The sequence below is a fragment of the Triticum aestivum genome, chromosome 5A, assembly GCF_018294505.1.
Source record: "Triticum aestivum cultivar Chinese Spring chromosome 5A, IWGSC CS RefSeq v2.1, whole genome shotgun sequence".
Taxonomy (NCBI): Eukaryota; Viridiplantae; Streptophyta; class Magnoliopsida; order Poales; family Poaceae; genus Triticum; species Triticum aestivum.
This window is the reverse complement of record NC_057806.1, coordinates 384,752,617-384,764,699: the sequence shown is the minus strand read 5'-3', so window position 1 is coordinate 384,764,699 and position 12,083 is coordinate 384,752,617.

The window sequence follows — 12,083 nt, the reverse complement described above, 5'->3', positions numbered from 1 at the left end:
GCGCCTCCCGCCACCCGCCTTCACCTTGCGCCGCCGCCTGCTTCGTCTCCGGCCGCCGCGAGCCCGTGCCAGCGAGTTCTCCGAGACGCCGGAGCTCTCCGCCACCACCGCTCCGGTCCGACGATGCCGCGTCCGCGGCCTCTGCCTCGCCGCCGCACCTTTCCGGCCCCGGATCCGGTCGGGTCCGACCTCTCCGGCGCCCCCTCATCCTCCCCTCATCGGATTCGAGCTCGACCTTGCCGGAGCGCCTTGGTTCACGTGCCCAACGAAGAACCCTAGATCTGGGGTTGACTTTTTCCCTCTCCCTCAGTAATTTTTTAGCATTTTCCGCATGCCATAACTTTGCATCCGTAGCTCCGATTCGTGCGTGTAGCATATCAAAATGTTCGCCTCGACGAGTACATCATTTCACCTCATTGCATCATTTTCATTTCAGCTCATTTTGATGCCCGAAATGCTGTTGGAAGAGGGCTATGTGATGAATTTGTCAGATCTGTTTTAGCAAATGGCCTTTTGTCATTTTTGCCATGTTTAATGTGTGCATGCTATGATCCTGAGCTCTACATGTGTTTTGCTATATGCCATGTCATCTTTACAGAGGTGCTTGCCATGTATTTTTGTGATCTTTGTGGTGACTAGCACAAGCTTGCAAAGTAGCGTAATCGTTGATGCTGATTTCAGGGACTTAGAATTTCACCAAGTCCTTGTCCTGTTTTTGTTTTATGCCATATGTTCATGTTGTTTCCTAGTGATATGTGCCTCTTTTGAGGATGATCAGTAAGGATGTTTTGTTAATATTGAGGTGGTCTATCCATCCATGTCTTTGTTTGAAATTATGGAGCACCCTAGATTGAGTCAATCGAGCTCTACTTTTGCTACAAAATGATCCTGGCAGATTGTTGACATGTTTAGCGATTTTGCCGAGGATGTTGCTATTGATCCGTGCATGCTATGTTGTTGTTCTTGCCATGTATAGCCTTATGCCATGTCTTATTCATGGGTGTATGCTTAGTTTGTCATGCCATGCTCTGTAGTGAGTGCATCGAGCTCGTAAACATGCCTACTCGTTAACTGTTTTGCATGCTCCAGTTTTTCACTAAGTCTGAATCTGTTTATGTTTTTGCCATGTTCACATGCTTGCAATTGTATTTCCTGATCCCTTTTGGCTCAAGGTCACTGAGGGACTTTTGTTAAGTGCTTTGAGTAGCTTCATGCCTTGCCTTGCTTTGCCATGTTAAGTTCATGTAGCATGTAGTTTTCATGCTCTGAAGTTTGCTTCCTGATGATAAATTCCAGACTTGTGTTAATTTCACAAAGTCTGAAACCTGTTATCATTTGCACTTTTGCTATGCTTGTTTGAGCCTGTTAATGGATGAATTAGCCGTAGCTCAGTGTTCATCTTTTGTCAAGCTTCATGAGTGGATGCCTGCCATGTATTTTTTTGTCATGTTTGAGTGCTGTAGCATATTTTACTTGATGCATTTAGATGGCTACTTGCTGATTATCGTAGACCGATGCTATATTTGTTTTGCTTGCCATTTCCAAACCGTGCATCCGTTTCCGGTGATCTTTATATCGATTTCGACCGAAATCACCTCACCTTTCTAGTGGCACTCTTGGTTTTCCAAGTTGAGGCAAGGTTCAATCTTTCCTTTCCAAATCTTGCATATGCATCACATACCGCATCCCGCATATCATACCATGTTTGCATCATGTTGCTTGAGCATTGCACGTGGTTGATTGTGTTACCTTTTGCTTGTTGTTCTTGTTTGGGTAGAGCCAGGAGACGAGTTCGTGAACGAGGAGCCCGTTGAGTTCACTTTCAAGGATCAAGGCAACTCTAAAAACTTTGTAGGCAAGATGACCATACCCTTGAAATCACTTCTATCTTTGCTTCCTAGATGATCACTCTTTTGCTATGCCTATGCTATGATACCTACCACTTGCTTATCATGCCTCCCAAATTGCCATGTCAAATCTCTAACCCACCATGTCCTAGCAAACCATTGTTTGGCTATGTTACCGCTTTGCTCAGCCCCTTTTATAGCGTCGCTAGTTGCAGGTGAAGATTGGAGATCGTTCCTTGTTGGAACATTGTTTATTGTTGGGATATCACAATATTATCTTGTTTATCTTAATGCATCTATATACTTGGTAAAGGGTGGAAGGCTCGGCCTTTTGCCTAGTGTTTTGTTCCACTCTTGCCGCCCTAGTTTCCGTCATAGCGGTGTTATGTTCCCGGATTTTGCGTTCCTTACACGGTTGGGTTATAATGGGAACCCCTTGACAGTTCACCTTGAATAAAACTCCTCCAGCAATGCCCAACCTTGGTTTTACCATTTGCCACCTAGCCTCTTTTTCCCTTGGGTTTCCGGAGCCCAAGGGTCATCTTTATTTAAACCCCCCCTGGGCCAGTGCTCCTCTGAGTGTTGGTCCGAACTGGGCAGCCTGCGGGGCCACCTCGAGGAAACTCGAGGGTTGGTTTTACTCGTAGCTTGACCTATCTGAGTGTGCCCTGAGAACGAGATATGTGCAGCTCCTATCGGGATTTCTCGGCACATTCGGGCGGTGTTGCTGGACTTGTTTTACCATTGTCGAGGATGTCTTGTAACCGGGATGCCGAGTCTGATCGGATTGTCTTGGGAGAAGGAATATCCTTCATTGACCGTGAGAGCTTGTGATGGGCTAACTTGGGACACCCCTGCAGGGATTTGAACTTTCAAAAGCCTTGCCCGCGGTTATGGGCAGATGGGAATTTGTTAATGTCTGGTTGTAGATAACATGAAACTTAACTTAACTAAAATACACCAACCGCGTGTGTAACCGTGATGGTCTCTTCTCGGCGGAGTCCGGGAAGTGAACATGGTGTTGGAGTAATGCTTGACGTAGGTTGTTCTAGCATCACTTCTTGATTATAGTTGTTCGACCGTGCTTTTGCCTTCTCTTCTTGCTCTCTTTTGCGAATATGTTAGCCACCATATACTCTAGTCGCTTGTTGCAGCTCCACCTCATACCTTTGCCTTACATATAAGCTTAAATAGTCTTGATCACGAGGGTGTGAGATTGCTGAGTCCCCGTGACTCACATATTCGTTCCTAAACCAGATGCAGGCACCGATGATACCGTTCCAGATGATGTGCTTGAGCTCAAGTGGGAGTTCGATGAAGACTCTCGTCGTTACTACATGTCTTTCCCGGATGATCAGTAGTGGTGCCCAGTTGGGGCGATCGGGGACTTTGTCGCATTTGGGGGTTGATCTTTATTTTGGAACCGTAGTCGGACCATGAGTGTATTGGATGAATGTAATGACTTATTTATGTATTTGTGTGACGTGGCGAGTGTAAGCCAACTATGTATCTTTTCCTCTTTATTTATATTACATGGGTTGTTTGCGAATATTACCTCACTTGCGACATTGCTTTCTGTCACATCCCTAGTCTGGTATGACCTAGACTAGCTAGTCATTTGTGCATCATGTTTATATTCCATTTAAATTTGAAATGAGGATTGGTGGAACCCTCAGAATCATCTCTGAAAATGACCCAAATAAAAATTGTTCCAAAAAGGTCCAAGGAAATGTTCATGTTGCTCTCTGAAAATATTGGTCAGAGGTAAAATTCTAACAGATATTTAGGAGCTCATGGATATTTATTTTGGCCATTTGGATTAATCCGATAATTATTTGCCTTGGATATATATTGTTATATATATAAAATATTGTCCAAAAATTATGCCATTTATAAAGGAGCTCTGGAATAATATAGTTAGCTCCCGCAAAAGTTGGCATAAGGTAATAAATTGATTTAGTATTATTACTAAATCAAAACATATGTCAGAAAAATAGAAAAAGAAATAAAAAGGAGAAACTTACCTGCGGCCCAGCTCCTGTGCGGCCTGGCCGGCCCAGGAGCCAGCGCCGGCCCAGCCCACTGGCCCTCCTCTGTCGTCTTCCTTCCCGACAGGAGGACGGGCGCGTGGCCGACGCGCGCGCGCTCCGCCGCGCCACGCCACCAGCCTCCCTGCCTGCCTGGCGCCCTCCTCGTCACCCTGGAATGCCCCAGACGTCGCCACGCCCCCCCGTACCCTCTCGCTCTCTCCCGTGCCATTCTCTCCTCCCCCTCGCCCCCTCTCTCGCGGCCGAAATCACCGTCGCCGCCGTCCATAGCCACCGTGGCCTCGGCCACTGCCGCACCTCCCCGACACGCTTCCCAGCTCCACCGCGACCCCCTCTCCCTCCTCACCGAGCAAAGCAACCCGGGCGAGCTCCACTTCATCGCCATCGCCGTCGTCTTCAAGCTTCGGCCGACGAGATCGCCGTCGTCGCTCCGGCTGCCCCAAGCCTTCCCCGAGCTCGCCGACGACGCTGTTGGATTCGCTGTGAGCCCCGCCGTCGAACCCCCCTTCTCCCCTGCCTCCACGTGCCCCGCAGCCCGATCCCGCTCGCGCCCGAACTCCGGCCGCCGCCCAAGTGGTCGCCGCCGTCGATTTAGGCCGTCTCCGAAGAAACGGAGGGCACCAGTGGATGCGCGCGAGCCCCAGCTTCCCGCACGTGCCCTCCGCTGCTCGATTGGGCGCCGGAGTGGCAATCCCGCGCCCTCCACCGCGTTTGCTGCCGCCGGCGGCTAAACGCCGGCGTGTTAGCCCAGTTGACCAGGGGGTTTGACCTCCCCTGGCTCAATGACAAGTGGGGCCCGTCCCTGCTAATTCTAGTTTAGGATTAGTTTAAATTTAATTAACCTCTGTTATTTAACCATGACACTGTCGGGTGCACCCCACGTGTCAGATTTGACCTGGACAGCCGCGTTGACCCGCTGATGTAGTGATGACGTCATGCTGACGCAGTTATCCTTTTTCTGGAATTATTTTTAATCAGGAAATTCCAGAAAATATTTTAAACTTCAAAAATTCATATCAATTCAACCGTAGCTCAGATTAAAATAATTTATATATGAAAAATTATCAGAAAAATGCAACCTTTCCATTTGTACTAGTTTCATGCATGACAAACCAACTTATACATGCTGTATATGAGAAAACACATTATGGCATATATAAGAGCTTACTTTGGAGATGCATTTGAGCTTATGGTTCAAATGGACTTCAAACCAAATGAGTACTAGTTGCATTAGCTCAAACAGCATCACATCTTCATGCCATGTTCATGCATCATATTGTTGCATATGCTTGTGTATTGATTGCCGGCACCGTTCCTTCTTGATAGGTCCTGCTCCGGAGACGTTCCAGAGTACCTGTCTGTGAAGCAGTGCCTCCCTTGTTGATTTACCAGGCAAGCAAACCCCCTTGTTCATTTCGATACAATCCTACTCTCTCGCTCCTGCTCTCAGTTATTGCATTAGGACAACAACGATTCGTCTGCTACTTTGTGCTGCGGTAGTTGAACCCATTCCTCTGCATGACCTGTCATTGCCACAGTAAATAGTTGAAACCCACTAGCATGTGTAGGAGTTGATTGAGCCATGTTGTGTTCCTACCATGCTATGCTTGCTATTGCTTAGAGTTGTGTCAGGTCTGATTCATTGGGAATGAGTTGGAGTGTTATGATATGTTCTGATGCTGAGAGTGAAGTGTGTGAACACGATTTGGTAAAGGTAGCGGTGAGAGGCCATGTAGGAGTACATGGTGGGTTGTCTCACTGGAACCATCCTTAAGCACTGAGTTCTATGTATGTTGTCCAATGACTCGATACTACCACACATTGGGCTCCGGGCGCTCCAAGCCCTCTCGACTTATTAACCAACTAGATCTCTGTCTAGGAGTCGCAACTAGTTTCTGGTGTTTGCAGGTAGTGCTATTTTTCTACCAAGTGGCACCCGGCAGGGTGGGCTTGGGACAGACTAGGCACAGGTGGCACGGTGTACCAAGTGGCACCCGGATGGTGGGCTTGGGAACCCTGCTCACATCGTTTGGGGCCGTGAGCGACACCCCGGCCGGATCTCCTTGCGGATGGAACCCGAATAGGCGATAAACCTGGACTAGAGTCTTGTGTGGTTAGTCAGGTCGTGGCCGACACCCTCGCCAGGCTTCCGCTTGAAGGTTGCCGAGATACATGACGTGTACATGGCGTTAAGTGGCGAGAGCGTGTGTGAAGAAGTACACCCCTGCAGGGTTAACATGATCTATTCGAATAGCCGGGTCCGCGGATATGGACTTCTTGGATGCTTACATGGTACATAGACAACTTGAAGTGAATACTCTAAAATGCTCAAGACAAGTGTGAGTGCTATGGATGGCCTTCTCGTAGGGAGACGGGGATGAATCCATAGTAGTGTATTGTGTGGTGATTAGTGGACTCGTGTGCGCCATATCACCTCAAGAGTTTCTGGTAGTCGTAAAACAGGATAGCCACAGAGTCAAAGCTGGCTTGCTGCAACTAAACCCCACATTACCCTCTTGATACAAATGCATGTATGATAGGATCTGATATAAGTCTTGCTGAGTACCTTTGTACTCATGTTGCTTTATTTATGTTTTTGGCAGCGGAGACTTCGGTCTTACTAGTGTCTTGTGGACTTCGACGAGTAGCTTGTACCTCAGCTACGATCTTGATCGGATGTTGTAGTTAGTCAGGCTCTTCAGCCTTTTTCATTTGTAGATGTCTGTACCCAGACATGTAATGCTTCCGCTTGTTGCTTGTATGCTCTGTATGATGGGTCTTGTGACCCCTGTTTGCAATAAATGCTATGATGGCTCTTCTGAGCTTTTATCTATATGAGTTGTTGAGTTATGCTGTGATGCCATGTTGTACATCACATACTTGCATGTTATGCGTACGTGTAACGTGTATTGTTATGTGTGGGATCTGACTATCTAGTTGTTTATCCTTAGTAGTCTCTCTTACCGGGAAATGTCTACTAGTGCTTCCACTGAGCCCTGGTAGCTTGCTACTGCTCCGGAACACTTAGGCTGGCCGGCATGTGTCCTTCTTCGTTCTTGTGTCTGTCCCTTCGGGGAAATGTCACGCGATGAATACCGGAGTCCTGTTAGCCCGCTACAGCCCGGTTCACCGGAGTCCTGTTACCCAGTGCTACAGCCTGGATTCACTCGCTGATGACCGACACGTTCGATGCTGGGTCATGGATGCCTGTCCCTGTAAGTTTGTGCCACTTTGGGTTTACGACTAGCCATGTCAGCCCGGGCTCCTTATCATATGGATGCTAGCGACACTGTGATATACGTGTGCCAAAAGGCGCAAACGGTCCTGGGCAAAGGTAAGGCGACACCCATGGGGATACCGTGCGTGAGGCCGCAAAGTGATATGAGGTGTTACATGCTAGATCGATGTGGCATTGAGTCGGGGTCCTGACAGCCTTGGTATCAGAGCCTGACTGCCTGTAGGATTACCAAGCCAAACTGGTCGAAGTTGAGTCTAGAAATTCTTTAGTTATGTAAGGGAATTGATTGTGGGAAGGAACGTAAGGCTCCTTTTACTCCTTTACCTCATGGCCTTCTGATCTGAGTCGTCCTATCTTTCCTACGGGGTTAAGGAACTAGGCATTCTCTCCCGTCTATCAGGATCACGTGTTACTACTCCGTAGTCCCATAGGATTGGTTGATCAGAGTCATACCCCAGTTTTGAGTATTTCCGGTGTAGTCTATTTAGTTTGATCTCAGAACCTTGAGTGATGATGTTGAGTATGTTACCACCCCATTTTTAGTAGGATGTCTCATTCTGAGCATTTTACTGCCGTTATGCTGCCGTAATTTCCCTAGGAGTTCGAGAGATACTAATTCCTTGTTCTACATTCTACAGTCTATAGTTGATGCTGACTCCGTCCCTGGTTTCGTTTCTCAGGATGTCATCAAGTTCTATTGTTCGTAGCCAGAACCATGGAGATGGTAGGGATGAGGATCCTCCCGACCCGCCTTCGTTGACAGAGTTCATGTTAGGAATGGAGAGGAACAAGCATGAGTCTAACCGTTTGTTGGCACGTATCAAGGAGAACACCGCACATCAGTCCAATAAGTCTGCGACCATTCATGACTTCATCCGCTTGCACCCACCTACCTTTCATCATTCCATCGAGCCACTCGATGCAGATGACTGGCTCCGTAGTATCACACGCAAGCTCCGTTTTGCGAACGTAGCTGCAGATGACAAGGTCACCTATGCCACATACCATCTGGAAGGTCCTGCTAGTCTTTGGTGGCAGAACTATGAGGCTATGCTTCCAGCTGGCCAGATTCCTACCTGGAAGGATTTCACTGAGGCTTTTCGCGAGCATCACATTCCTGAGGCCCTCATCGATCGCAAGAGAGAAGAGTTTTGTAGTTTCACCCAGAGTAAGATGGCTGTTGATGCTTATAGTAGAGAGTTTGAGAACCTCGCTCGCTATGCCACAGAAGAAGTGTCCACGGACGCCAAGAAGCAGGCTAGGTTCCGGAAGGGTCTCAACCCCAAGTTGCATCGTGATCTCCACCTGCATCATTGTGATACATTCCAAGCTCTTGTGAACAAGGCCATCAATGCAGAGACAGCTCAGCTCACTTACGAGGAGTCTCGTAAGCACACCCGTGATTTGGGATCCTCCTCTGGCTCTAGTTCCCAGAAGCGCCGGATTTGGGTTCCAAACTCCGCTCTTCCTTCCGGATATGCACCGAGGCCATCCCATGTGGTGCCTCCCCCAGCTCAGCCATATGTTCCACCCAGGCCTACTGGTAGACCGCTTGTCAGTGTGGGTCCACGTCCAACCTCAGGGACTTGCTTCACATGCGGGAAGCCAGGACACTATGCGCGTGACTGCTCTCAGACTAGTTATGCTCCACCCCAGCCCGAGAAGACTGTTGGCTGTGTTAAGCCATCACGCAAGATGATCAAAGCCAAGTGAGTTCACACTAAACGTGGACGTGTGCATCACGTCTCAGCTAAAGGCGCTCATGATGATCCAGATGTTGTTCTTGGTACACTCCTTGTCAATTGTCACCCAGCATCAGTTCTATTCGATACTGGAGCATCTCACTCCTTCATTTCTGAAGGCTATGCTCGTTTGCACGACATGTCATTTTGTGATATGCCAACTCCGCTAGTCATCCAAACTCCTGGATCCAAATGGCAAACCTCTAGTGTAAGCCATGGTAACGAAATCCTTGTTGACAGACTTGTATTCCTTGCCTCACTTGTAGCCCTCAAGTCCTCGGATATTAATATCATCTTGGGTATGGACTGGATGACAGCTCATCATGCCAAGATTGATTGTTACACAAGATCTATTCAGTTTACACACCCATCTGGCAAGATAGTCACTGTCTCCACTAGAGTTGCAAAGCGTCAGCTCTATTCTCTTAATGCCAGCCCTCTTCCAGACCTTGAAGATATCCCAGTAGTCCGTGACTTTCCGGATGTCTTTCCAGAGGAACTGCCAGGTGTTCCGCCTGACAGAGATGTAGAGTTCGTCATAGATCTTATCCCAGGAACAGCTCCAATCTCCAGGAGACCTTACAAGATGGCACCCTTAGAACTAGCCGAGCTTAAGAAACAACTTGATGAGTCCTTGCAAAAAGGTTTCATCCGTCCTAGTTCTTCTCCTTGGGCTTGCCCCGTCCTCTTCGTCAAGAAGAAGGATGGTACGGACCGGATGGTTGTAGATTATCGTCCCGTTAATTTGGTCACGATAAAGAACAAGTATCCGCTTCCCAGGATCAACGACCTGTATGATCAGCTCGCTGGATCCTCAGTCTTCTCCAAGATGGATTTGAGGTTAGGCTACCACCAAATTAAGATCAGAAATGGGGACATTCCTAAGACGGCTTTTGTCACTCGTTATGGCCAGTACGAGTACACCGTCATGTCCTTCGGCCTAACCAACGCCCCAGCCACTTTCTCCCGTTTGATGAACTCGATCTTCATGGAGTATTTAGATAAGTTCGTCGTGGTTTACCTCGATGATATTCTTATTTACTCGAAGAACGAGGAAGAGCATGCCGAACATCTTAGACTCGTGTTAGAAAAACTCAGAGAGCACCGCCTTTATGCCAAGTTCTCCAAGTGTGAATTTTGGTTGCCAGAAGTGACCTACCTAGGCCACGTAATCTCTGGTAAGGGCATTGCTGTCAATCCCGAGAGAGTTCATGCTGTTCTCGATTGGACTCCACCTGAAACCGTTAAACAAGTTAGGAGCTTCCTTGGTCTAGCCAGCTATTGTCGCCGCTTTGTTGAAAACTTCTCCAAAGTAGCCAAACCCCTCACGGAACTTCTCAAGAAGGATAAAAGGTTTGAGTGGTCCCCATAGTGTGAGTACAGTTTTCAGGAACTGAAAAGACGCCTGACTTCTGCTCCCATACTTGTGCCACCGGATTTCACTAAAGACTTTATTATCTACTGCGATGCCTCACGACAGGGACTAGGTTGCATTCTTATGCAGGATCGTCATGTGATTGCCTATGCATCTCGACAGTTGCATCCACATGAGGAGAATTATCCTACACATGATCTAGAGCTTGCAGCCGTAGTCTATGCACTCAAGACCTGGCGACATTACCTTCTTGGTAAACATTGCGAGATCTACACCGATCACCAGAGTCTCAAGTATATTTTCACCCAACCAGATTTGAACCTTAGGCAAAGACGTTGGTTGGAGTTGATCACAGATTATGATCTAGGAATTACCTACACCCCAGGAAAAGCCAATGTCATGGCTGATGCTCTAAGCCGTAAATCCTATTGCAACAATCTCATGCTGCAGCAAGGCCAACCACTTCTCCATGAGGAATTCTGTAAGCTTAATCTTCACATTGCTCCTCACGGATTCCTTTCTACCTTGGTGGCGAAACCTGATCTTGAAGATCGGATTGTCGCTGCTCAAAAGCAAGACACAGGAATCTCTCGGATCAAGAGAAACATTAAGAAGGGAATTGGTAGATGTTTCTCTATGGATGATCGTGGTGTTGTTTTCTTTGAGAATCGCTTGGTGGTTCCCAAGAATCAACATCTGCGACAATTGATTCTTAAGGAGGCGCATGAATCTCCTCTCACGATTCATCCCGGTAGTACTAAGATGTATCAGGACCTACGCCAGAGGTTCTGGTGGACTAGGATGAAGAGAGAAATCGCCGACTTTGTTGCTAATTGTTACGTATGTCGTCGTGTTAAGGCAAAGCATCAAAGACCTGCTGGCACTCTTCAGCCTTTAGCTATTCCTGAATGGAAATGGGATAAAGTTGGTATGGACTTCATCACCGGCTTTCCCAGGACCAAGAGAGGGAATAACGCTATCTTCATAGTCGTTGATCGTCTTTCCAAAGTGGCTCACTTCCTTCCTGTTCGAGAGAGTATCACTGCTAGTCAGCTTGCTGACTTATACATTTCTCGAATAGTGTCACTTCATGGTGTTCCACTAGAGATCAATTCAGACCGTGGCAGTCTTTTCACTTCTCATTTCTGGGAGAGTTTCCAAACTGCCATGGGAACCCATCTTTCCTTCAGTGCCGCTTTCCACCCTCAGTCGAGTGGTCAGGTGGAATGGGTCAACCAAATTCTCGAAGACATGCTTAGAGCTTGCGTTATCTCATTCGGTATGGATTGGGAGAAATGTCTTCCTTTTGCCGAGTTTGCTTATAACAATAGCTATCAATCCAGCCTCAAGAAAGCTCCTTTTGAGGTTCTCTATGGACGAAGATGTCGAACACCTTTGAACTGGTCAGAAACCGGTGAAAGACAATTCTTTGGACCGGACATGATCCAGGAGGCAGAAGAGCAAGTTCGCATCATTCGTGAGAATTTGAAAACAGCCCAATCTCGTCAAAAGAGCCAGTATGACCGTCGTCATAAGGAAGTGGCTTATGAAATTGGCGACAAGGCTTACCTTCGGGTTACTCCTTTGAAGGGTACCCATCGTTTCGGTATCAAGGGCAAGTTGGCTCCTTGTTACATTGGTCCCTTTCGCATTCTCGCTAAACGAGGAGAGGTTGCCTACCAGTTGGAACTACCCCCACATCTTTCTCGAGTTCATGATGTCTTCCACGTCTCTCAACTCAGGTGTTGCTTCTCGGACCCCATCCGCGGAGTGGACCACGAAACGCTTGATCTCCAAGATAACCTCACATACCGAGAGTACCCAGTTCGCATT